Source organism: Rhipicephalus microplus, chromosome 2 (genome assembly GCF_043290135.1).
Source record: "Rhipicephalus microplus isolate Deutch F79 chromosome 2, USDA_Rmic, whole genome shotgun sequence".
NCBI lineage: Eukaryota > Metazoa > Arthropoda > Arachnida > Ixodida > Ixodidae > Rhipicephalus > Rhipicephalus microplus.
Genome location: NC_134701.1, coordinates 47,577,020 through 47,602,703, shown reverse-complemented (window position 1 = coordinate 47,602,703; position 25,684 = coordinate 47,577,020).

The following is a 25,684-nucleotide window of genomic DNA, read 5'->3' as shown; positions in this document are numbered from 1 at the left end:
TTCTGGCTGGCACAACGCGCGCTTTAATGTCTCAAGTGCCACCTGCTGATCTTCTCAAGAAAAAGTAGTGTTTTTCTTTAGGAGTGCTCGAAGAGCTGCTGCGATAACGCTGTGATTCGGAAAAAATTTCCTGAAGTGTCATATGAGCCCGATGAATGATTGTAGTTCCTGTACATTTCAAGGAGGCCGGAAAGCCTGAAGAGCAGCCAGTTTTGATGGGGCGGGAGATGCACCGTCTTTTGTGATAACGTGCACAAGGTAAATGATGGCAGTACAAAAAAAGAAACACTTCTGTCACTTGAACTTCGAAGCTGCAATTTTGAACCTTATAAATTTGTTATGAAGGCGCAAAACGTGTTATTCAAATGTCCGGCACAAGACTGCGCAGTCATCCATGTACACAAGGGCATTGTCGTATTTAATACCATCAATGATCGTATCCACGGCTCGCTGGCATGTGAATGGGGCACCTTTAAGACAAACTGGCATCCGAAAGAATTCCAAAAGACCGCCTGGCGTGACGAAGGCAGTTTTCTGTATGTCATCTGGGTGCATGAAGATCTGATAAAATCCACACACGAAGTCCAAAACAGAAAAGTACTGGCTTCCAGTGAGTGCCTGCAGCGCATCTTCAATTCTTTGGAAAGGGTACACAGTGTCCTTAGTGACGGCGTTGAGACGTCGATAATCAACGCACATGCGCGTCGTCCCGTCTTTTCTTGCTACAAGGACAAGGGGTGACGCCCAAATACTCCGACAAGTTCGCAATATATTGGCATCAATGAAGAGATCACGCTATGCTGGTGACAATCTGCGAGGACGTTGTGATATTGGCTTTGCGTTTTCAGTTTGAATGCAAAGTCACTCAAAGTGCAGGAGCCTACATCTGTAGTTGACTGTGCAAAGCAAACCAAATGTTGCACCAACAAATTCTTCTTGATCAGCAGCTCATTGGAAGATAACTTTGTGCCAATGTTAAGGCTTGCGTTTCCTATTGCGATTGAACGGTGCTGCGGATCGACGACCGTATGAGCTGGTGGCATCTCAAGGTCCAGAAACGAAGGAAGGCATGAAATTAGGGGGATCTGTTGGCAGTCTTCTTTAAAAGGTTCAATATCCTCAATTCTGCTTGAATCTTCAATGAGACCAATTGTCATGTGATAAGGAAGGAAGACGTTTGAGAAGAGCAGTTCATGATCAAAACCTTCGTTGTATTTTCCAATGCAGCTGTTAAAAATAGCGGTCGTACAAGAGCTTTGTCCTTGTAATAACCATTAAATGATTTTCATCACTCCGACACGCGATGCCAGGCCACAGGAACTAACTTCCGCGATAAAGCTGGAAGTGGTTGCTGCTTAACCAGGTACACTTTGCGTAGCCTTTGGGGGACCGATACCACAAAGCTCTCCGAGCCCCAGTCAATGACAGCTTTTGAAGCCCACAAGAAGTCATCGCCTAGCAGTATTCCTACGGGAGGTAACTGGGGAACAACTACAAAGTCATGCTGCAGTGTTTGGTCGTCCACAGTCCCCACAGCACTGTCTTGACCTAAATTTTGTAGCTGATGGCCGCTTGCTCCTCCCAAACGTAGGGAGGAAGGCGGCATGGCTAATTCGAGTTTGTCAACTATTGGTGCCGTAATCAAGCTTTTCACAGCTGCAAAATCCAAGATGACTTTAATCGTTTGTCTGTTGATGGTGATGGGAACAGTAAAAGTACCCCCTTCAGAGACACATGACACCTGCTCAATTACTGGCGGATGCTTGCGAGCATCAGCGTCACCAGCTGTTCGTTTCCCCGCTGTTGTGAGCTGGAAGATTCGAAATATTCCCTCCACTTCATAAATTCTGCAGTTAGCGGTAGACGACACTGTGTGACGAAATTGCCACTTCTGGAGCAGTTCAAGCACAGTTTACAAACTATCGGGGCAATTCCTTGTGACCTTTCAAAACCACGCGTTGCGGAATGAGTCGATAGCAGCGATGGTGATGGCGTTGCTTTCGTTCCCCTCCTTTTAACACCTTTCTCTGAGCTACTTCTTTATCTGAGGAACCGCTAGACTCTATGCTGTCCGCGCATCGACGATGGCACATAGGCTTCCGAGGCAATGCTTTGCCATATTACGGCATTTGGCGGATGACGTTGTGGATGGCTTTATGTTCTTCCGCAGCCAAAATCAGGATGCTCTCATTTGAATCCCTGATCTGGTCAAAGTGTAGAAAGGAGCTTATATCGTCTAGCCGCTTAAATGGTTTATCAAAAAAGTGCTTCTTTGCCTTGGGTGACATACTAGCCATTATAACTTGGCACTCCTGTTGTAGTACTGGATAATTGCACTGCTGCTTCAGGTCCAGCTTTCGGTATACGAAGTCTGTACAGGACTCACCTGCACGTTTCGTTGCGCCGAACGTTCGCTGCTTAGATGTTACTTCGCAGTCCATGTTACAACGCCGGTGGAACGCTGCCTTCATGTCAGTCCAAGTACTGATACTAGCCACCTTCGATTGGTGACGCATCTATGTAAAGTGTTTTGCTGGTAGCCTTGAAATAATGAACGGTATGGCAACCTTGTCGGGAACGCTTCTAAACCAATAGTAAATTTGCTGAAACCAAGCGTTTCGATCTTTCCCGAGAGGCGGTAAGGAGCCCACGGCGAAACTCGAAAGTCAGTCGTGAGCATCTTCCCTGTTAGACATGCACACGGGAGCATCGCCGCTGGCTTGTTTTTGTTGCTTTCTCGAGCCGTGTTGGAGATTCATCGACGCACTGCTCTTTTGTGCACTCGTGCTTGATTCGGCGTCAGAATTTTCATGCGTTTTTAACTCCAGACGCTTGATGCATTCTACTAGTGGAGCAAGCAAGCCACACAAGAGTTCGTGACTTGTCTTTGTCTGTGAGCCAAAACGCGGTTTTGGTGCTTTGTCGTCTTTGGCGGTGTCGTGGTCTTGAATAATCGTCAGTTTCAGTTCCTCCATTTCGCTCCAGAGCTAGCCCACCTCGGTCCTCAGGATATCGGCTTCGTACACAGCTGAATGGTAGGCTTTCACTCGGGCGGCATCATCCAGTTGCTCAAACACGTCGACAGAACACGGCGCCGTCGCCATCTTAGAATCACGGAACCGACGCTGTCCAAACGTCAGTGGTTGAGCCGAAGGAGCGCGGTGAGAGCGACGCCTTCAAATAGAAGATGTAAACGTCGTCTTAGTTCACATCGAACCGCTGGGTGCCAATGGGAACGTGCCGTTGTTGTCATCGAATATACTGGATTCTGAGGCGGCCTAAAAAGCACATGCACACTCTTTCAAAATCTAGAAGGTACTGCCAGACTTTTTTTTATACTTCACGTTCCTCGAACACCCGCAAGCTCGGCGCCTATCGACTTCGTTTTCCTCGCGCTGAGGCACAAAACATGCACCGAGCGTCGTCTGCTATCGCTCGTCACAAGTATAATATTATTACGTAATGGTGTGGCTATAAACCTAGAGAACTAAGTAAAATTACACCATCTCCTGCTAAAGTGAGCGATGTGCAGGTGCAAAGCAGTGGGGCCAACGCTTACATATGTGTTGACGTTGACGCCGGTGCTCATCGCGGTGTTGCGTAGGAGAGAAACTTGGAGAGAGGCAAAGCACACAGTAATGGACCATGCTTTTTCATATTGGAACATGCCATTCGCTGCTGATGGGCAATGAGAGACAAAGGCCTCCTTCGAGTGATGTACAGAGACGCGCAGCTTGCTTTTAGGTAACGCACACGCTGGGAATTTTTACTCTTTAACAGCGCACAGGAGCAATCTCCCACCAGCACTAACTTGAAGGTAAAAGTTTAGCGGCAGTAAACAGTTGTGCAGCACGCGCAGTCACTTTTTACAATCAAGTAATTTGCAAACGCTGCCTTCGTTGGCGTTGCGAGGTGAGAGAGAGGAGGAGAACTTAGGAGGGAAGCAAAGAAACGGGTGCACATGAACGAGAAGAATGGTGGCCTCGCACACCGGATTCAGCTGGACGTAAGATGGGTCGTATGTAAATAGATTCGGCGCTGACAACTAAAAACTTCGAAGGAAAAACACAATACTTAAGTTGGTTTATATGCGAAACGAATCTCACAAGGTCCCTCGAAAATTAACCAAGGGATGTAGCAGAGCTGGTAGTGGCTGAGCTGGTGGCCAAAAGCCACCAGCTCTCTCGCAGATTTCAGAAAATCTGCGAGAGAGTTGTGGTATTGCATGCTTCAGAGGCAAGATCTTATTCTGAGATGAAGATGGTGTTGGCCGCCGCTAAAGTGTGCTTCATTAGGGAGCGTTGAGAATCCAAGGTGTAGCAGCCGATCAGGTACTCCTGATTGACTTCTCTCTCTGCTCATCACCACCAGAGTAGCCTCTCTGGTGGCGATGAGGAATTGGGATAAAGAAAAGAAGGGGTTAGTGGGGCACGAAGCGACGACGTGGTAGCTGTCGGCCAAGGCCTCCAGGTCGAGCAGGGGCCACTGATTTCTGCCAAAAATGCTTGGCAACTTCTGGACGTAGATGTATGTGTTCGTCTAGAAATGGCGTAGTATCCGCTCGTCCACTTTTTCCAGACCACTTGCGGGGTCCGGGTAAAATTGGCACGAAAGCACGTAGGCCAGAAGTTCGCTGAAGCACGTCAGGTTTGTTTTGCCATATTTTTTCTCGAGACAGAAGGGGCAACGACCTGTATGAGAGATGCGCAGGCAGCACTGTTTGCCACATCATTGCCGGGCAGGCTCGACTGGCCTGAGGCCCATACTATACAATAGGGTGAGAGTTAAAGCGCCAAGATGCTGCCCACTGCAGGTGAGCTGCCAGCGAGGTGATAGAACCCCGAAGATATCGGGAACAGGCTGAGAGCAAGTTCATGAGGAAGGTGCGTGAAGTGGGAAGCCTAGGCGGCCGAAGGAACAGCAACCTCCTCAGCTTACGTCACAGTGTTGGCTCTAAAGGAGAGGCCGTCGACGTGTTTTCTCTTTGTGATCGCGGCAGCCGTGAACGAACCCAGGCTGAAGGGGGCCCGAGACGTCCTTGTCGAAAACACTAGGGTGATCGAAGTGTCGCACCTGAAGGGCGGTGGAACGTGTTAGGCTACGGCTGGAATGTAGCTCAGGATTCATGTTGCGGGGCAGTGGTATCAACCGTAGTTTTGGGCGCCAGAGTTCCGGTGTGGGTGTCGGAATGTCTTGGTCAGAAATCCCATTGATGCCAAGCCTGTGCAGCAGACGTCACCCTGAGCGCGTATGCTACGAATGCTTTCGCTAATGCGATAAGCTTTGCTCCCCTCTGCAAATAAGTAATGAACCCCCAGTGGCGCGAGTCGGCTGTTGGAGTTGGTACGTTGGTACAATGCACGAAATAGAGCGTCCCTCTGGTGTTCAAGGTGACGACGCAGGAGAAGGTAAGGTGAGACGTACAGGACGCGCATGGTCACAAAGGCATGAGCCAATGGGCTGGACTGGGGCCTGCGGGGGTCACTGCGCTTGGTAGAAACCCACCGTATCGCACCGCTCACCTGTTTGCTGGTGCTTTGAGGGTTTGCTATTGTGTCCATGGGATTCAAGGATAATGTGATGCGAAGCCGAAGAATCCAAATTTTTAGACTGATGGAACGGGACCAGATGAAAGAAAAAAATATATGGCGGAGTTAAGTGCAAAACGAATAGAATCGTCGATTTAAATGGACAGTACTCTAGGCTGTACAAAGCAGCTTAGGTGTTCACCAGAAATACTGCCTTTTGTAGGCGTTCAATTTTCTCTGCGGAGCCGGTGTTAGTCCAAAATGTAATATCGTCGGCGTATAGTGCGTGGTGTATTTCCTCAACCTCGCGCAAAAAGGAGGGGAGGTTCTTCATGGCCAGGTTAAAAAGTAGGGTGGCAGGAATGTCTCTTGAGATTGCGCCATGGGCATTATAGGTACGGGCCATGTTCGACTAGATGAAGGCAGATGGAAGCGTCGCGATGAGATACAAAGACTCAAATGTAACTGAAAGTATACTGTCCGCTGTTTGTCGTAGAGAGGTAAGGAGGCATACTACTGTGTTTGACGTTACCAAAAGCTGCTATATAATCAAGAGCGAGCACGGCTTTATCGTTGCAGTGCATAGTGGTAGGTTCTATATTGTAGTGTTGGAGCTGAAGCAGGATGCTCTGGCCCGATAGATGTCTGTTCAGAAGCAAAAAGATTGTAACGCTAAAGAACCCCCTGGCCTCCAATAAATGGAAAGGCATTCGCGTACCATGGTTCCACGAGCTTTCTGGAGGAGCAGGTTAGCGAGGTGGGTCTCAATGCCTCAATGCTTGCCGGTTTGCCCGATTTGAGTATGGATGTAATGAGTGATGTCAACCATTAAAATGACAGCGGACAGCCATCCCGTATCGAACTTTTCAGGTGGAGCAGTGAGAGGTGTGCCTGGTTGGGAAGGTTAGCTAGGAGCGACACTGTGATGCCATCTCGCGCAGTGGCGTTGCCCCATTTCATTTTCACAACTGCAGCCCGTAAATCTGAAAGTGCGTATCACGCATCAAGCTCAGCGTTAGGGGTGCTTCAATACGTAAATTTTGGGCCTATGTGGTCCATTGTGCGACACATGTACCGGTCGCACAATTCTCGCGCGAGTTTATCGGTAAGGCTCTGATATGCACGCAGAGCATGGCGAAGCTAGCATTGCGTTCCCGCCCGAGTGGTGGAGGTAACCAGACGGCAGCAACTTCCGTTGTGTTAGAAAAGTCTCAAATGCTTGTACTTGTGCCTACAAAATATACGCAATAATTTAGCCTTCAAAAAGTTCAAAGCATTTACTTGTCGACATTCACTTGTCGGCAAGGTGCTATGTGGCATCGCACCGTAACCTAATATAATTTAAATGTTTGTGCCACTTAGACGTCAAAGCACAACAAAGTGCGCTTGGTGCCTTCCTAAAGATCTTCAAATTTGGAGGTGACAATGCAGAGTTGTTGCAGCAGCGTCCCTATAATTAGAGAATTTGAATTATTGTGATACCGCTAAAGCAAAGGCCGTTAAGCATAAAGAAGACCTGAAGCCAGGCATTTCTTTAGATATGCGCTATTAATGCAAACACAAAACAGATTCTACAAAGGTCTACGTTTCATTACGCAGATGTATAGACTTTCTTGTAGCCTTTAGATAAAAAAAAATTAGCAGATCCCACGTGCAGTGCGAATCGATAATATGTGAAGCACGAATGAAGCAGGTTCATATGTCACTTTAAAATCAGCAGGACGTTACGAGCCAGATGTAAACTACGCCATACATGGCTTTCAAGTCATCATAATCGTGTTAGCACCAGTCACATACGTTCGTCATCCATTCACGATCGCGTAACAGCAAATGTGGTATATGTAAAGCTAGTGAAACGGCCGCGAGCGTGCTATGAGCGTAGCATGTTGTCATGTTTTCATGACAAGCATGCCATAATTATCAAGTCCGGACGAGTCATTTATCATCACCGCCTATTCACGTCACGTGATACCATACTTCGTATATAATCTGATAGTGAAACAGCCGTGAGAGCGCTATCAGCGTAGCGTATAGTCATGTTTTACATGACACGTATGAATTATTATGTTTCAACGTTTTGTTTACCTTCGTCGTCTATTCACGTAACGTAGTGGCAAATTTGGTATATATGAAACCAGCGAAACGGTCGCGAGTACGCTATGAGCGTAGTACGTAGTCATGATTTACACGACTTGCATATCATGATTATAATATTTGGACGTGTCATTTACCTCCGGCATCTAATCAAATGACATGATAGTAAATTTAGCTCATTCGGAGCTAGCGTAACGACTGCAAGCGCACTATGAGCTTAGCATGTAGACATGTCTTTCATGACACGCATATTTTCATTATCATGTTAGCACCAGTCACATACGCTCGCCGTCCATTCACGTCACGTAATACCAAATGTGGCAGAGGTGAAGCTAGCAAAATGGCCGTGAGCGCATCTTGAGTGTGACGTATAGTCATTGCTTGCGTGGCATGCATGTCATGATTTCCTCGTTAGTCTGTCACTTGTGTTCACCATGCAGTCAATGTAAATGCATAGCAGTTTTGCAACATGTGAACAAAACCACCGCGAGAGCAGCAAAACCATGAATTGTAAATGATGATATTCATAGCAAACATGTCAAGAATTTGTGTTACGATGAGTCATTTTTCCTCGTCATACAGCCTTGTTATGCCATACCAATTATGGCGCCAATTTCATTTTCGAAACGGCCAGGAGAGTTAAAAGTCGTTAGCTGGTAGATTGATACATAGATAGATAGATAGATAGATAGATAGATAGATAGATAGATAGATAGATAGATAGATGGATACACAGATAGATAGATAGATAGATAGATAGATAGATAGATACGGTAAAAGTCACTGAATTCCGAATTTCGCTGAAAATTGCTTTATATTTAAAAGTAAGTATCTGATTGTCTGACGCAGAAGACGCGTTGAGGACTCAAAGCTAAAGGAAGAATCAACATACAGCATGGTGCAAAATACAAGTGCGACCGAAAGCCATCGGCATATTCATTCACATATTGCCCTTCCATAACATGTAATAAAAGCGTAAAGCCAGCTTTGCGCGTTTATGTGGCAGTAGAGGTCGTATATCTCACAATTATGCTGCAGTCAATGAACCTCATGCGCAGAGCATAAACTCAAACCACCTACATTGAAGTGCTGCTTCGGGCATTGGATTGCGTGCCGTCAACCGCCCATTTACACAAACGCGGTGATGGCGCCGCCGCGTTTAGTACGATATTTCGCGGGATTCTTGAGGCACAGACGGTGTTCGGCATCTCCATTCTTCACAACGTCTGCTCGAGTACACTTATAATTTTATGATTTCATCAAAGGAAGCTACAATCTTCTCTTTTCTGCATTTTTATAGAAAATGGCAGCAATAGCGTCCTGAAATATTTCACTCATGCAAATCGTGATGCAAAGCGACGCCTTTTTTAATATTTACGAGTTTTGAATACATAAAGCAAACCTTATGAAAATTAAACTTGCGTTCAATAACAGCAAGCCTAATCAACCAGTCTAAAATTTTTAATGCACTTCCCAAAGATCTCGTTCATCCTTACACCTTATAGTAAGGGAACTCGCGAGTTGGTGCAACGACACGTAGAAAAATATTTTCAGGCCTGCTCACGGCAGCCGCGACGTCGCTTGCTTTCACCCGTGCTGGAAGCTGTGAATCTATTGCCACCAACTTCTACTGTTGAAAAAAAGCATTCGCGGTTAGTTTTTTACATGTCTACCAGGTTTATTCTGCTTTTCACATATGAAATTGGACCAGTTTAGGTAATTTAGTACACTTTAAAGTATTTGACGATTTATCTCTTCACCCTGCATTATTCCAAGAAAAAGTCCCCAAAAATTGTACGCTATAGAAAATGGGGTGTATTTATAAAATCAAACTTTGATGGCCTATAAAAGTGACAAAATATATAGGGTAAATTTTGTTCAGTATTTAGACACACACACACACACACACACACACACGCGCGCGCGCGCGCGCGTGCGCGCTCAATACACACATTGTGTAGAACACACACTGTAGAGACTGTTCCAACGTATTTGCTAAGTTTCTACAAATTTTATTGCTGAGTTAGCGCTATTGTTTTTTTTAGTAAATTTCACTTCGCAGAGAGGCAGTCATTGAGCAAAATATCAGCACAATGTCAGCACAATGTCAGGGTAATGGTCATTGCAAAAGACAATAAAATTTTCCGTATCACATAAAAGAAAAGAGCGGCCGTGTTCCCACTTTTGTTGTGGCCCCTATAGCCCTATTGCGTAGTAGTTTATGTAACTTGGTGAAGCGGGTAAAACTGTTGGCACTGCGTCTAGTGAAAGACGTGTAGCCCCTGAAGTAGCTGCAGCTTTACTGCCGGTTCTCAATTCGGCATCGTTGTTAAATATTCTGACTTGAAGTCGACCTCAACCACTTGAGAAGGTGCTTTACCGTAGGCGTCTGCAAGCGTCTAAATTCGGCTGTAGCACATTAATAGATATTTCAAAGAAATATATTTAAATAAGGTGCTGACGAGACTGGCTAAAAGTTATACTGCCAGCAAAATGTGAGTCGAGCACTGGCAAGGAAGTTCTATTGAAAAAACCGATGCACTGTGCAACGCACAAGCACTCCTTTTTTTTGCTCAACCAAATAAATAAATGAGCCATATTTAAATACAGTTTTTTTCCTGAAACTGTAGACACCTAGAATATGCTGCCGGAAGTGTTCGTTCTCAATCACTTCAAGAATTTCCGGAAGCCTGTTCATTATTGTTGATTTGTTCCTGTTGTTTTCGTTTTTTAAATCCTGTAATAGCCTCTATCAGGTCATAGTAAGTAAAACTAAAGAATAAAATTATTTGAAAGAAGCGTGTGGTGCTATTCGCAAATAGCGAAATATTTACCGGCCATGAAGGACAAAAACCTGCTTTTTTAACATCCTGCCACGCACGTTTGTTGTCATTGATGAGAGCGCTGCCACAAACAAGTAAAAAGCCCACACGATATATTTGTTTTAGAGCAGGAAGGAAACACGTTGGAGATGGTGCCCTTGAAAGGAATTAGAATTAGGTAGTGTGGATGCACTCGGGCCTTCGGGTCACTAAGATAACGACCGTGGACGTCATCTCGACGAACGGCACGCTCCCATTTACTTATTGCGTCGTCCTGAGGAAAGACAGCCCTCACATTTTCGGTCGGTGTCCGTAATTGGCACGACAATTAGGCACGCAGCTTTGCCTCATCTTGTGGATTTGCAGCGAAACAAAATGCCAATGTCGTGTGTATATAGCGCATCAAATATGCACGCCGCTACTCAAACACGTTCTTCTCCAGCCGCCAACAAGCACCCAATGAAAACAGTATTCAAGCTTGGCAATCCGTTCTTTCTTTTTTCGAGCAGCGTGAACAAGCGTAGGCACGTCTGTGCAGCTAAGGTCAAGCGACGTACAAGTCCGTTGAAGAAGCAGATAGCAGACCTAATTTATGCAGGTGCCGTTTGTTGGTCTCGGACGCATTATGAGAAGTCCATTTGGCTCCGCCGCTGCGATCTAGTAATTATGGCGCTCACCTGTGCACCCGAAGGTCACAAGATCAAATTCTAGCAGCGGCAGCTACATTATTGATGGAGGCCAAGTATTTGAGACCCGTGTATTTTGATTAGGTGCACGTGAAGAAACCCCGAGTGATCAAAACTTTAAGAGCCTTCCCCTATGGCGTCTTTTATAATCATATTTGTTTTTTTGCCAACAAACGTCACATAATGTTCTTTTTATATTACCATTTTCCGCAGAATATATTGCAGCCCTGCGCACAACTGGCAGTTAGTGGAGCAACACTTTCGAGGAACATACTCGTATGCATGCCCACAAATTTTCAACGTGCCATTAAGTGGCTTCATCGTATTTTCACTCATACTTTCGATAATTCTGAGAACTCACAGAGCATGAGATAAAGGGGATTAAAAGGCAAGGCAAGCCAAATCAGAACATTCCCATTCCGCGAGCTTCACTGACTTTGCTGAAGTAACGAGGATGTGGAAGGAAGCATAATCACTGCCGAAAAGCCAATCGAAAAGATAGGCAGTAATCTTTTTTAGAAAACTGCGCAAAGTTCTCTGGTTAACAATATTGGAAGTTTTAAAGATGGTTCATGAATGGTAATAATATTACGCGTAACTTTAAGTCCCGAAACCAGGATGTTATCATGAAAAATGCTGAGCATTTGGAAAAGTTTCGCTTACGTAATATTGCTCTTTAACGTAAACTAACATCGCATATTACACAGACTTCCGTCTAAATGCGAGCGCCAGGATCTGACCTGCGACCTTCGGGTCAGCAGCCGAGCACCGTATGCCCATATCTACCAAGGTCCACGGAATGTCTACACTAGAGCACTGCACGGACTCGGACGCCCCGGTACCGGTGTGGCCTATGGCCGGGACCGAGCCAGGCAGTGTACGATTTCCGGTGGGCACGGCCCGGAGTTTCCGGAATTGTGGCAGGGACCGAGTTGTATGGGGTGAGATCGGGTCGAAGCGGGCTTTCAATTTGTTCGTTTGCTGAAGGGACACTAAATTGAAACGTAGACTCTGTATAAACAGATAAAGTGTTTTTTGATTACTGAAATGGCATTGGTTTAGGCGCTATTGGTTTACCCGCATCAAGAAAAGCACAAGGTGTTGCCTGTTAATGGGCTTGTCGAACAGTTTTGTGGGAAGGTTTGTTTTTTGGTAGTATTAGCCGTTACGTCAATAAATTTACAGAAGTGCACAAAAACTCGTGCGAGAACTCAATAGACGAATGGAAATTAAGAAGTCTTCTATGGAATATAAAATTCTGAAATCATAGGTTACCTGCGAATGAAGTACCAGCTACCTACAACATCCTAGTCCTTATTCTAATGAGTAAGGTAGGTAAAAAGGTAATATTCGAAATGAATAAATAAATGAGAATTCCGAAGAACTAGAATTTCTTTAGTGAAAGCCTAAAAAGCAAACCTTCTGGTGTGCCTAAGAAATTGGCAAACTTTTATACAGATGCTGCTGTTGCTGGGGCCGAGAGAAAAAGCCCAAATGAAAATATATTCTGAAAAAGAGGAGTGACGCCTAAGCTCCTGTAGATAGTTTCTAAATCTGTTTTCTTATGGCTCGTAAAACATCAGCAAGTATATAAAAAATGATCAATGTTGGCTGGCTGCTGAAACCTTAGGGAAAAGGGTAGAAGGTACGCATTGTGACACGACAGCCCCACCGCGGTGGTCTAATAGCTAAGGTACTCGCTTCTGACATGCAGGTCGCGGGATTGAATCCCGGCTGCTGCGAGAGCATTTGCGATGGAGGTGGAAGTGCTGTAGGTCCGTGAGCTCAGATTTGGGTGCACGTTAAAAAATGGTCGCCATTTCCGAAGCCCTCTATTATGGCGTCTCTCATATTCATATGGTGGTTTTGGGACGTTAAACCCTAAATAATAATCAATCAATCAACATCGTGACACGACAAAGCAATAACGACGACCTCACATGAATGGCGCTTATCCACAACGAGAGATGGGCCAAGAACAGGGTGACAGGATGCCTAAAGTAATGAAACTGAAATCAATCCGCTACGCATGCCGACGAAGATACGCTCTTATCCTAACAAAGTTCACCCCTCGGCTACTTATCGTAACTACTCAGTTTTATATTCTAACGTACGAAGTGTTCTTAACAAACGGGATGTATTATCTTCAATTTTTGATGACTGCGCCGCCGATGTTGTAGTGTTAACGGAAACCTGACTTACCCCTAACATTGCAAGTGTAGAGCTGTTCGATTGTGAAAATAATTATACCATTTACAGATGTGATAGAGAAGAATCGCCAGGAGGTGGTGTACTTATAGCCGTAGCTGATTATATAGTTTCTAGCCATATAGTAATAGCATCACCTTTAGAATTTGTCTGTGTTTCTCTCCATGTCAACTATCAAAATGTCATATTTTGTGGCTGTTACCGCCCTCCGAGTGCGACGCCAGAGTTTTGCGAGCAACTGCATGATGCTTTGAATGATATTGTCAAAAGGCACCCGCATACACCTGTTTTTATTCTAGGCGATTTTAACTACCCGAAAATAAACTGGTCACTTCCTTCCTGTTCATTAAGCTCACTTTCAGCCGACAGTTTACATTTCGTGGAACTGTGCGAAGACTTTAACCTTACCCAACTCGTAACGCAACCAACAAGAATGGGCCCCAATTCATCAAATGTTCTTGATCTGATTCTCACCACTGTACCTGACCTTGTCCATTCTATTTCATATATCCCAGGCATAAGTGACCATTGTTTCGTGCACTTCAATCTAACAGGTTCTTTAAGGCGTCGGTCAAACAATTGAAAAACAATAAGAGACTACTCACAGGGCGATTATGACTCAATCAACAGTGAACTCGAATCGAATTTTGAGAGCTTTGCTAATGGCTTCTTTGATCGCAGCGTTCAACAAAACTGGAACTTGTTCAAAATGAAAGTTGAATCTTTAATCGCGCGATACATTCCCACATACGTTATCAAGGGTCGCCAACGCCCCCCTTGGTTCTCAACTGACTTTAAAAAATTGCGGAATAAAAAGAAACGGTTGTTCCGTCAGGCAAAGCAGACTAATTCGTTAGCCCGTTGGCACGTGTACAAATCTGTCCTTTCCGAATACAGAGCAGCTATCAAGGAAGCCAAGCGCGTTTTTCTTAATGATACCCTTCCTTCAATTCTTGTAACCAACCCTTCTAAGTTTTGGAAAACTATTAAACCTAGGGAAAAGATAAACATTTCGCTTACGAACTCAGATGGGCAGCCAGTTCGCTGTGAAGAGTGTTGCATTGCATTAAATAATTTTTTTGTTACTTCGTTTTCAAGTTGTTCTGCTTCTGCGTTGCCGCAAATGTCTAGTCGTGATTTTTTTACCCATGTATCCTGTTACCGTTGATGCCGTTGGAGTGCAAAATTTAATTCACAAGCTTAAGTTATCCTCTTCTTGTGGCGTAGATGAAATCAACTCAAAGTTTCTAAAAAACACTGCATTGTATTCATCAATTTACTTGTCCTTAATCTTTTCGCAATCTATTCAGACCTCCACTTTGCCGCTTGACTGGAAGGTGGGGAAGGTGGTCCCTCTGCACAAATCTGGTAACACACAGTCTCCTCTCAATTACAGACCAATTTCCCTAACCAGTGTTCCTTGTAAAATGTTAGAACATATAATTTACTCCAACCTTGTCTCATTCCTAGAATCAAATTCTTTTTTTACTCCCTACCAGCACGGATTCCGAAAAAGTTACTCATGTGACACCCAACTTCTTTATTTTACTAATGACATAGGATCGGCTTTAGATCGCGGCTCACTTGTGCATCGCATTTTTCTTGACTTTCAAAAAGCTTTCGATAAAGTACCTCACCAATTACTCCTCCTGAAAATTAGTGCCTTAAACATTGACCCGAACATTCTTAAATGGATTGAATGCTTTCTGACTAATTGCACTCAGTTTGTAACAACTAATGGCTATAACTCACCTCTTTCGAAAGTAACATCTGGCGTACCCCAAGGTTCCGTATTAGGCCCTTTACTCTTTCTTATATATATTAATGATCTCCCAGACAGCATTAACTCCGCTATAAGGTTATTTGCAGATGATTGTGTAATTTACCGCGAAATAAACAATGAATATGATAACCAATTTCTACAGTCAGACCTTGACACTGTCTCAACCTGGTGCAATAAATGGCTTATGACTCTGAACTCTAACAAATCTAAATGCATGTCAATAACCCGGCGATCTATTTCTCCCCCCTGTACCTACAGAATTAACGCCGTTCCCCTCCAGCATGTCTCTTCATATAAGTACCTCGGCGTTTACATTACCAACAATCTATCTTGGCACACGCATGTTACCTACATCTGTAATAACGCTAACCGAACGCTAGGATACTTACGCCGCAACTTTTCTCGCGCTCCGCTGTCCCTCAAAATTCTATTATACCGATCACTAATTCGCCCAAAGCTTGAGTACGCGTCCGCTATATGGGATCCCGTCCAGCAAAATTTAATTAAAGCGTTAGAATCTGTTCAGAACCGCTCAGTTCGGTTCATTTGTTCTAATTATTCCCGTACTGCTAGCATATCAGAAATGAAATCTAACCTTGACCTACCCAATTTAACTGTCCGGAGGAAACTGGCGCGACTGCATTTTTTTCATAAGATATTTTTTCACAATCCATCAATGAAGCGAGACCTCATTTTACAACCGTCATACCACTCATCGCGCATTGATCATCAGCATAAGGTTGCCATTCCGTTTTGCCGCACCAAATTCTTTTCAGCAGCCTTCTTACCGAAAACAGCCGCCGATTGGAACCACCTTCCCTCTTCCGTTGTATCAATAACAGACCCTTTGTTATTCAAGTCTGCAATTTCTCAGCAATGCTTGTAACTATACGTAGTTTCCATTATCTATCTTTGTCTTGTATGTGCTTGAATTCTTATACATTTTTAGTTGACTTATGTTGCCTTCCTGATTTGTGCATCAGATACTTGTTTCTTTATTTTGTCTTTTTTTCTTGTGTGTTATATATGTTGTACCCACCCCCTCTGTAATGCCCTACGGGCCCTGAGGGTATTCTAATAAATAAATAAATAAATAAATCTCAGCACGTATTGTTCCTCTTCATCTATCTCAGCCCCAGACCCACTACATGCATCTGCACATGCACAAACTATGATTTACTATCTATTCACGCCAGATGAATCGATGGAAAAATTTTATTTCGTCAGAAAGCAACTGAGGATGATTCCGTGTTAGATGGCCATCAACCCAAGGTTGGCGGCGACCTGTGTGGCCCACTCCACGACCCTTAACTGGACGACTGGGTCTGAGCTGGTCAACACGGCCTCCCAGTGCTCAAGAGAGGGATCATGCATAATATCCACCGGCGGCGGCACTATGCTACATTCCTAAAGTATGTGATCATATGTTGCCACAGCATGACACCATTTGCATTGCGGCTTAATCTCCTCCGGGTACATTTTGTTCAACACGTAAGGGTTGGGAAAAGATTGCGTCTGCAGTTTTCTCCAGACGCATTCCTGCGCCTTAGTCAACCGCTTGTGCGGGGGCGGATAAAACCTCCGCTCTAGTTTATAATGATTCGTTATGTCATGAAAGGACACCAGCCCATCTCTCGCGGACTTCCCCGGAACTGGCGGCTCACCTACTCGGCTGACGAAACCTCGAGCATTCAGATATTGAGAGATATTGACAGATATTCAGACTGAGAGATAGATCACTTTTTTATTTTTGTTTATTACACACTGCAGACCCTTAGGTCCAAGCAGGTGGGCAGTTACAAGAGGATATAGTGGAAACAATAAGTGGCATAAAAAATGTTTGGGGCGAATGTTTCATACACCTATAGTGAACGCAAGAAGCGACATAGAAAATTATTTCATAATAACGCATGTACTGGACAAAAAAGAAAAAAAACACCACAAATTCCTACTTCATATGTTGTGTGAATAAAGTAAAAATGAATACATAATAAATGCAAAAACCAATAAACACAATAATTTTCACTGATCAAGCGAAGAAAGTAATGAATACATATGTATACAATAAGTAGAGCACATAAAAGAAGAATAAGAAAAGGGAGAAAACGAAAAAACGGTGTAATAAAAGATCAAAAACCTGGATTTGCAAGACAATGCACTCTAAAGCAAAGTATAACTAGATTTAAAGACGATGCCTCAGTTGTTTTGTTCCAATCTGAGACCATGTGTGAAAAATATGAGTACATAGAAGCATATGTCCTGCACAAGTGAGGTGTTAGAGATTTGGCATGATGATGCCTTGAGGGTCTGCTGGATAACAATGTCAGGAATTGTGATGGGTCAATCGCAAGTTTGTGGTTCAGACGAAAAGATAGAAGGTCAATTCCTATTTGTTTTCGACGTGTGCTATGAAGGAAAATGCTATTGGCCTTCATTAAATCACAAGTAGAGTCGACTTGTGAGAACTTGTTAAAAATGAACGGGATGGGCCTCCTCTGTATTCTCTCTAAGCACTTGATGTTAGTTTGAGTGTATAGGTCCCATACTGCAATCGCGTATTCTAATTTATGTTTTAACAAAAAATAAAAGGCCAGTCAGGGAAAAGGAGGACCTAAGATCACTGAAAGAAGAGTGTAAGAGGTAAGGAAGCGCCGAGGGCGTGCCATTTTAAAATGAGATCTTGGTGACAAATTAGCATAAGTGTGGCCATCGAGCTCGGAACATGCAAGCAGGAGATGTCAGATAAAAGTTAGAACTCCTGAATTTGAGGTAGCAAGATTGTGTGCCACCTCGTTACATCCCCTCTGAATCCCCACGTGACCCGGTGTCCAGGTGATTCTAGTGCAATGCTATTCTTCTGTTTGTGCAGGAGAATTTCACGGATGCGTATAGCTGTGACATCTCCCTGTATTAAAATTTTCAATGTTCCCTAATACCTCAAATGAGTCTGTGTAAATAGTTAACTGTGCTATGTTATCCTGTAGTGAAGTTAAGGTGGCCAAAAGTTCTACTTGTGTAGGCGTCGCGTAGTCTATTCTGCATGTGTAGCGCTTGACCTCACCGGTCAAATGTTTGTACCCTGCTAAGGCCAAGCTCTGTTCATCGAGAGTGGCGTTGGTAAAGATGGCATTGGGTGTATACAAATTGTGTCGCTGAGACAGCCGCTCTCTGGTCGTAGAGGCTGTGATTGCAAGTAGTGCAGGGGCCTTGCAGTGGCACAGGTTAAGGAAGACTAGGGCAGTGTCTTCACTAGTACTGTCCGGGAGTTCTATGCGGACACGTCGGGTGCACCAAAGTGGGGTATTGTATCCCTGTATGCTTAATTACAATCGATTGCATAGGGCACGGTGGCAGTCAATGCAGACATGCGTAATAATCCATTCCTGTATATCGTGCAGCTTATCGGCACACTAGTGTCGATACCAAGAGCTCGAAAAAGAAGTGGCCCAGCTTCGAAAACGACCATCATGCTTCTGCCGAACGGACCGACTGCGTGGCCGGTCCTTGACGGAGGCAACTGGTGACCGGATTACGGCGCTTCTACTGCCTTGTGTGACGCCAAATTTTTCGATGCGATGGTGGTGCTCTCGGCACACCGGTCCACTACAAAACCAAACAATCGTCTCGAGCTCGTCATAGGGCGCGGTGGCAATGCAGTCATGCAGAATAATCCATTACTTTATATCGTACAGGTAAGGAAACGTTTTCGTAATTTCTATAATAATCTTGGCTTGGTTCTGCTCCCATACCCTAAGCTGCTTGCTATGCCCGGCTCTATGTGACTTTGTGTTGTATATAAAGGAAATATAATAAAGAATTGCAACAGTCAGAACTGTTATTGCAGACGAGGTAGGAACGTAGGCCTAGCCAGCAAAAACAGCGACAATGTCTGGGGCGAGCATCTCGTGCTTAGCCCTGACGATGTGTTTTTCTGAGCTATGCATGACACACTACTTCTTCATTACATATTTCCCCATCGCTGAAAACGGAGCCAACTAGGTGTTCTAAGATGTCGTGAGGACGAGTGGTTCGTGATACGGTTTGAGAAGATCCATGTGTATGATTTAGCGTCCTTGGCGACGCAAGTCCGGAGTGGGCGTGAGGGGTTCAATGAGGTAGTTGACAGCGGAGGTTCGCTGTATGACTCGATGAGACCAGTGGTACCTGCTGACGAACTTTGTAGACGTACCAGGAGCCGCAGTGAGAGGCACCCGACGCCAAAGAAGAAAGTTGGTTGAAAACTGGTAGTGAGACCATTCATCATCGTGACGAAATTTCTGTAGCCCTTGCTCTTGTGTTGTAAGGGTGCGAGCTAATTGCCGACATTCTTCCACATACCGAGCGGCTTCGGAAACTGGTGTGCTTTCGGATGAGTCGGGTCGGTAGGGGAGAACGGTGTCGATTGGAGATGATGGCTCTCGACCATAGAGTAAAAAGAAGGGAGAAAAGCCAGTCGTCGCTTGAGGTGCCGTGTTGTAAGCGTACGTTACGTAGGGAAGGATAAGATTCCAGTTGGTGTGGTCGGAGGTGACGTACATAAAAAGCATGTCGCCAAGGGTGCGGTTGAAACGTTTGGTCAAGCCGTTCGTTTGTGGACGATATGCGGTAGTATAGCGGTGAACCAAATGGCATTCAGCAAGAAGTTCATGAATCGCATCCGTGAGAAAAACGCGGCCTCGGTCGCTCAAATGCTCACGCGGAGCACCGTGACGAAGAACAAAATGTTGGAGCTGGAAAGACGCAACGTCACGTGCTGTCATGGCTGGTAGAGTGGCCGTTTCTACATATCTCTGGAGATGGTCGATCGCTACAATAATCCTGCGATTCCCAGCTGATGTATATGGCAGAGGACCATAAAGGTCTATTCCAACCCGGTCGAATGGTCGCACTGGAGAGGGTAACGGCTGCATTGATGCAGAAGGACGGCTAAGATCGTGCTTGCGGCGTTGGCACTCTGTGCAAGATCGAATGTACTTTTGAACGATTGTGTACATGCCACGCCAATAAAACGGAAAACGTAGCCTGGCGTAGGATTTAAACAAACCGGCGTGAGCACACTGCATATCGGCATGAAAAGCAGCACATATGCTGGCACGGAGATGCCTGGGTATGACGAGTAGCCATTTGCGGTCGTCAGGGTGGTAGTTGCGGCGATAAAGTATTCCATCACGGATGGCGAAGTGGGAGGCTTGTGGCTGTAGCGTTCGAGATGGCGGATGGGTGATTGTTTCAGATAGGTAATACACCAGAAACGCGATCCACGAATCTTTGCGCTGCTCCGAAGCAATGTCAATGGGTTCTGATAGTAGAAGTAAGTTGTCTTGGACGGAGACACTCGCAATATCAGTAGAAATGGGCGAACGCGAAAGAGCATCGGCATCGGCATGCTTCTGGCCTGAGCGATAAATGACACGGATGTCGAACTCTTGGAGCCGTAAAGCTCATCGTGCCAAGCGTCCGGAGGGATGCTTGAGGGAGAATAACCAACAGAGCGCGTGGCGATCGTTAACGACGTCGAAAGGGCGGCCGTACAAATAAGGCCGAAATTTCGCAATGGCCCAGATGATCGCTAGGCATTCTTTCTCAGTTACCGAATAATTTGCTTCTGTTCTTGTAAGAGTGCAGCTCGCGTACGCAACAACACATTCTTGGTAACCAGGCTTTCGTTGGGCGAGTACAGAGCCAAGACCGACAAATCCGTGTGGATTTCCGTGGGAGCGCTTGAGTCAAAATGTCGCAGTATGGGTGGTGATGTAAGCAGTCCACGGAGCTTTGCAAAGGCACTGTCGCAGGCTGGAGACCACGCAGATAGATTGCGGTCTCCCTGAAGTAGGTCTGTCAGAGGTGCCATGTTCGAGGCAAAATCCGGGACGAAGCGGTGGAAGTATCAGCAAAGCCCAATGAAACTACGCAGCTCCTTGAGAGACTCGGGCCTTGGGAACTCGCTAACAGCACGTAGCTTAGCGGAGTCAGGGAGAACGTCATCCTTCGGCACGACGTGTCCGAGAATGGTCAGCTTGCGTGCTCCAAAGTGACACTTCTTCAAGTTTAGGTAGAGGCCCGCTGCAGAAAGGCAGTGTCGAACCTGTTCCAAGCACTGAAGGTGCGCAGGAAAATCGGGCGAGAGTACCACCACATCATCTAAGTAGCACAAACACGTGTTTCATTTGAGATCTCGTAGGATAGTGTCCATCATGCGCTCAAATGTTGCCGGTGCATTGCATAGGCCAAATGGCATCACGTTAAATTCGTATAAGCCGTCTCGTGTAACAAAGGCAGTTTTTGGTCTATCATCCGGATTCATGGGCACTTGCCAATACCCAGAGCGTAGATCAAGAGAGGAAAAGAACTCTGCGCCTTGTAAAGAGTCGAGGGCATCATCGATCCGAGGCAAAGGATAAACATCCTTTCGTGTTACTTTGTTTAGGTGACTATAATCTACGCAAAAGCGTATTGTGCCATCCTTCTTTTTACCTAAAACAACCGGCGATGCTCAAGGACTGTTTGATAGTTGAACGATGCCGCACTTTAGCATGTCACCTACTTGTTCCTCGATGACACGGCGTTCAGTCGGTGAAACACGGTACGGTCGCTGCCGTGGTGGTGGGTGATTACCTGCGTGGATCTGGTGGCATACAGTAGATTTTCGACCTAAGGCAGCGCTGTTACTGTCAAAAGATGGCCGAAACTTGTCAAGAAGGTTCAAAAGCTCACACCTCTGTTGTGAGTTTTGGCCTTCGTCGATGACACTGTTCAAAATGTCGGCAGTTGAAGGGCCATTCCCGGAACTACATGAGAGGGTGCTGACTTCCAATGATTCATCAGGAACGTCAAGTGTAGCGATGTTTTCGAATGATTCGATTGAGCCGATACATTCGCCACGAAGCAGCGTAATCGTGAATGGGAACGGATTCCCCACAGGCACGTGGGTCCCACCACCTTGGAGAGTAACGAGAGCGGTTGGGAGTGGTGATAGGTGGCGATTAACAAAAGCAGCAGAAGGTGTGAAGAATGCGGTAGCGTCGACGACGGCGGAACACGATACATGTGTGAAGACAGTAGCATGCGGAGGGATCTGGGTGTCATCACTAATGACCAACTTCGCGTAGGAAGGGTGATCGTCCGCAGGTAGGGCATCACGAAGGAGACAAAAAACGAGTTCGGCACGAGCGCAATCAATGACGGCTTGGTGATCGGAGAGAAAATCCCAGCCTAAAATGATGTCGTGAGAACAGTGCGGGAGTACTACGAACTGCACTGTGTAGGGCACTCCTTGAATTGCAAGTCTGGTGGTTCACGCGCCCGCAGGCTGCACAGGCTGTGCAGTGGCAGTACGAAGACATGAACCCGAGTAAGGAGTTGTAACTTTACGAATTGAATGGAAAACTTTTTCGGCCATTACAGAAGTGGCGGCAGCAGTATCAATAATGGCAAGTACAGGTACACCTTCAAGAACGGCATTAATTACACTCGGCGGCTGACCGCGCCGGAGCACACAATGGCCTGGGGAGCCATAGCTGGAGGACTTGTGGCAGATGCAGTGGTCATAGCGGCAGGTCAAGTCCGGCTTCGTAACTTCAGGATTGCGAGAAAACCCAGCAAACTCCACCAAATATAATAAAGAACTGCGACACTCAGAACTGTTATTTCAGACGAGGTAGGAACGTAGGATTAGCCAGCGAAAACAGCGACAATGTCCGGGGCGAGCGTCTCGTGCTTAGCACTGACGATGTGTTTTTCTGAGCTATGCATGATTTACTACTTTTTCATTACAGAAATATTGCTCTTGTCTGGCTGGAGGCATTGAGACTAACCCTGGCCTTGATATGTTGTAACAAGCAAAACAAATCACTGATTATCTTAAAGACATCATAGAAAACCGGCTAATTTCCATCGATGAAGAGCTAGAAAAATTGACGTCCCTGGTTGCACACTTAGATAGGCTGCACACTAACAGACCAGGTTGCACACCTACAAAGAGTAGTATGTTCACTAGAACTGAAGATACATGACCCAGAAAACATAACGAGGCGATTCAACCTATTTATATATGGCGTGCCAGAAGAAAAAGGAGAAAACAACAATTCTCTTAAAAAAATAATTAATGCCAAATTCTTAAACACACTCTGAGACTCCATCCAGTTTCAATAGAACAAATCCACTGACTGGGAAAAACCTGCCCCTGGAAAAACAAGGCCTGTCGTAATGGAGTTACTTGGCTTTCGTGATAAAACGAAGGTTCTAAACTGTAACAAGCTCAAAGGGTCTAACTTTCCATCGGTGAGGATTTTCCCCCTCCAGTGCATGAGATTCGAAAACAGCAGTACAACTTCGCGAAAACAAAGAAACAGTCTGGAGCTAAAGTATCTCTTGCTTTTGATAAACTTCCTAATAATGGTTTCACCTACCGATAGGACGCTCAGATTCATAAGGTAATCCTCGTTGAAAACATGTCTGACATGCCTGGTGCGAAAAAAGACGGAGAACCAGAAAGACGCACATTGCAGTCTGACCGCCTAAATTCAACTAAGAAATATGTTTCTTCAAATTGAATGCTCACAGTATACTTCCAAATCTAACATCGCTTGAAACCTTGCTTCTCAGCATTGAGCCTGACTTCGTAGCAGTGACTGAAATGGGGCTGACTACAGATGTTCAATATTTCCAAATAACGCCGCCAGACTATGCGGTAGTACGCAAAGACAGACTAACTCGAGGCGGGGGCGTAGCCATTTTCACTAACAAGAAAATTCCTTTCACTAACTTACCGATTGCTGAAGGCGTGGAAGCAGTTGTTTGTCGATTACTTTTTAGTCCTCAACTGATTGTTGTCGGCTGCGTATATGGAAACCCTTCTGCTGATATCGAGGTGATGCGTTGATTGTATACATACATGCACAAACACGTGATTGGATCTAGGCTAATCATACTTGGCGATTTTAACCTGCCAGATATAAATTGGCGCACCATGGAAAGCAGAAGCGCATGCTCTGATATGCTTATACGCTTGATGCTCGCTTTGAATCTGTGTCAAATCGTTAAAAAACCAACACGCCCACAAGCAACAACTTTTAACATTTTTGACTTGGTATTTTTAACCGACGACTTTTCAGCATGAGATGCAAAAATTGAACTAATTGATGGCGTATCAGACCACCAAATCATCTAATGCTCCCTGCTGGTACACGATGGCTGTTTGCCACAAAAACGAATCACCACTTACTCTGATTTCAGCAAGGGAGATGGTAACAGCATACTCGACTATCTTCTTTATGAACTAAGTGCTTTCGAAAATCTTGCCGACACTCTCGATAGTAAAATAGAGAGTATTTGGCAAAAATTCAAATCAATTTTGCCACACTGCATTCATACATATGTGCCCCCCTGTACGAAGAAGAAAGAGAAACGTAATACCGTGATTACACGCGACATCATTCACACAAAAAGAGAAAAGTCAAAGGCTAGGAAAATATTTGAAAACAAACTCCAAGACAACTCACAAAAGCAGGCTCACACTAGCCATAAAAATCACGAAAACAAATGTAAAAGCAGCTAACGATAATCACTTTCTTGACACCCTCAGTAACGTTCCGAAGTCCTCTCCACAAAAATTCTAGAAATACTTTTTGCCAAAGGCCAACCCCAGTGCTCAGTCTGGACGGGAAGGTGAAAACAGAGCTAGCGTACTGAATGAATACTTTCATTCAGTATTTACAGCAGATGATGGTCACCTACCGAGCTTTAAATCTTCCCCTAACATAGCTCTAGCACCACTGAACATAAGCAGAAGTGGTGTGTTAAATCTACTACTGAAACTACACAATAAAAATTTTTACACCCTGAAGAGTGTAAATGAGCTTGTCCCATGAACGACGCCCTAAAGGTGTTAATTCAACACCTTTCAAAAAGTGTGCTTTTTATGCACCCCTAGAATAGGGTGTACATGCAAAAAAATTGTAGGGTGTTACAAAAACACCCCTAAGGAAGGGTTCCTTTGATGTCCTTCACTTTTTTAGCACCCTCTCAGGAGGGTGCGAGAAGGATGCACAAGGGTGTTGAGTGCCCATGGCAGGGGTGCCAGTATTCTTTTAGACTGCACTAATAGATATCAGCATGCACTGATTACACACTACTTGAAGAAAGTGGTCCTGATTATCAATGGTGCGCCACCTGTCGAGCTCCATTCATTGCGTGTGGGCAAAAATATAAACACGTACAATCGTGTATGAACTTCTGCTTGGTCTATATATACTTCACAGTATACGCATAATGCGCGTTACAGAAAACTAAGCCTTGCTGCCCTTGCATATTGCATTTATTTAATAGGCAAATAAAACATATAGGCTTGTCTTCTGCCACACAAATTTTTCACCAGATGTGTAACATGTTGACGTATACGTACACTACACACGCAACACCTCAAATGTTTATTGTATTTTTTCAGTTTCGCTTTATTGACAATTCTTTGAAACATACAATTACACTGGTTTCAGTTTTGTATACGGCTACAAGTACATAGAGACTACAATTGAAATACGCGCTAATATATCTCTATAATTCTTT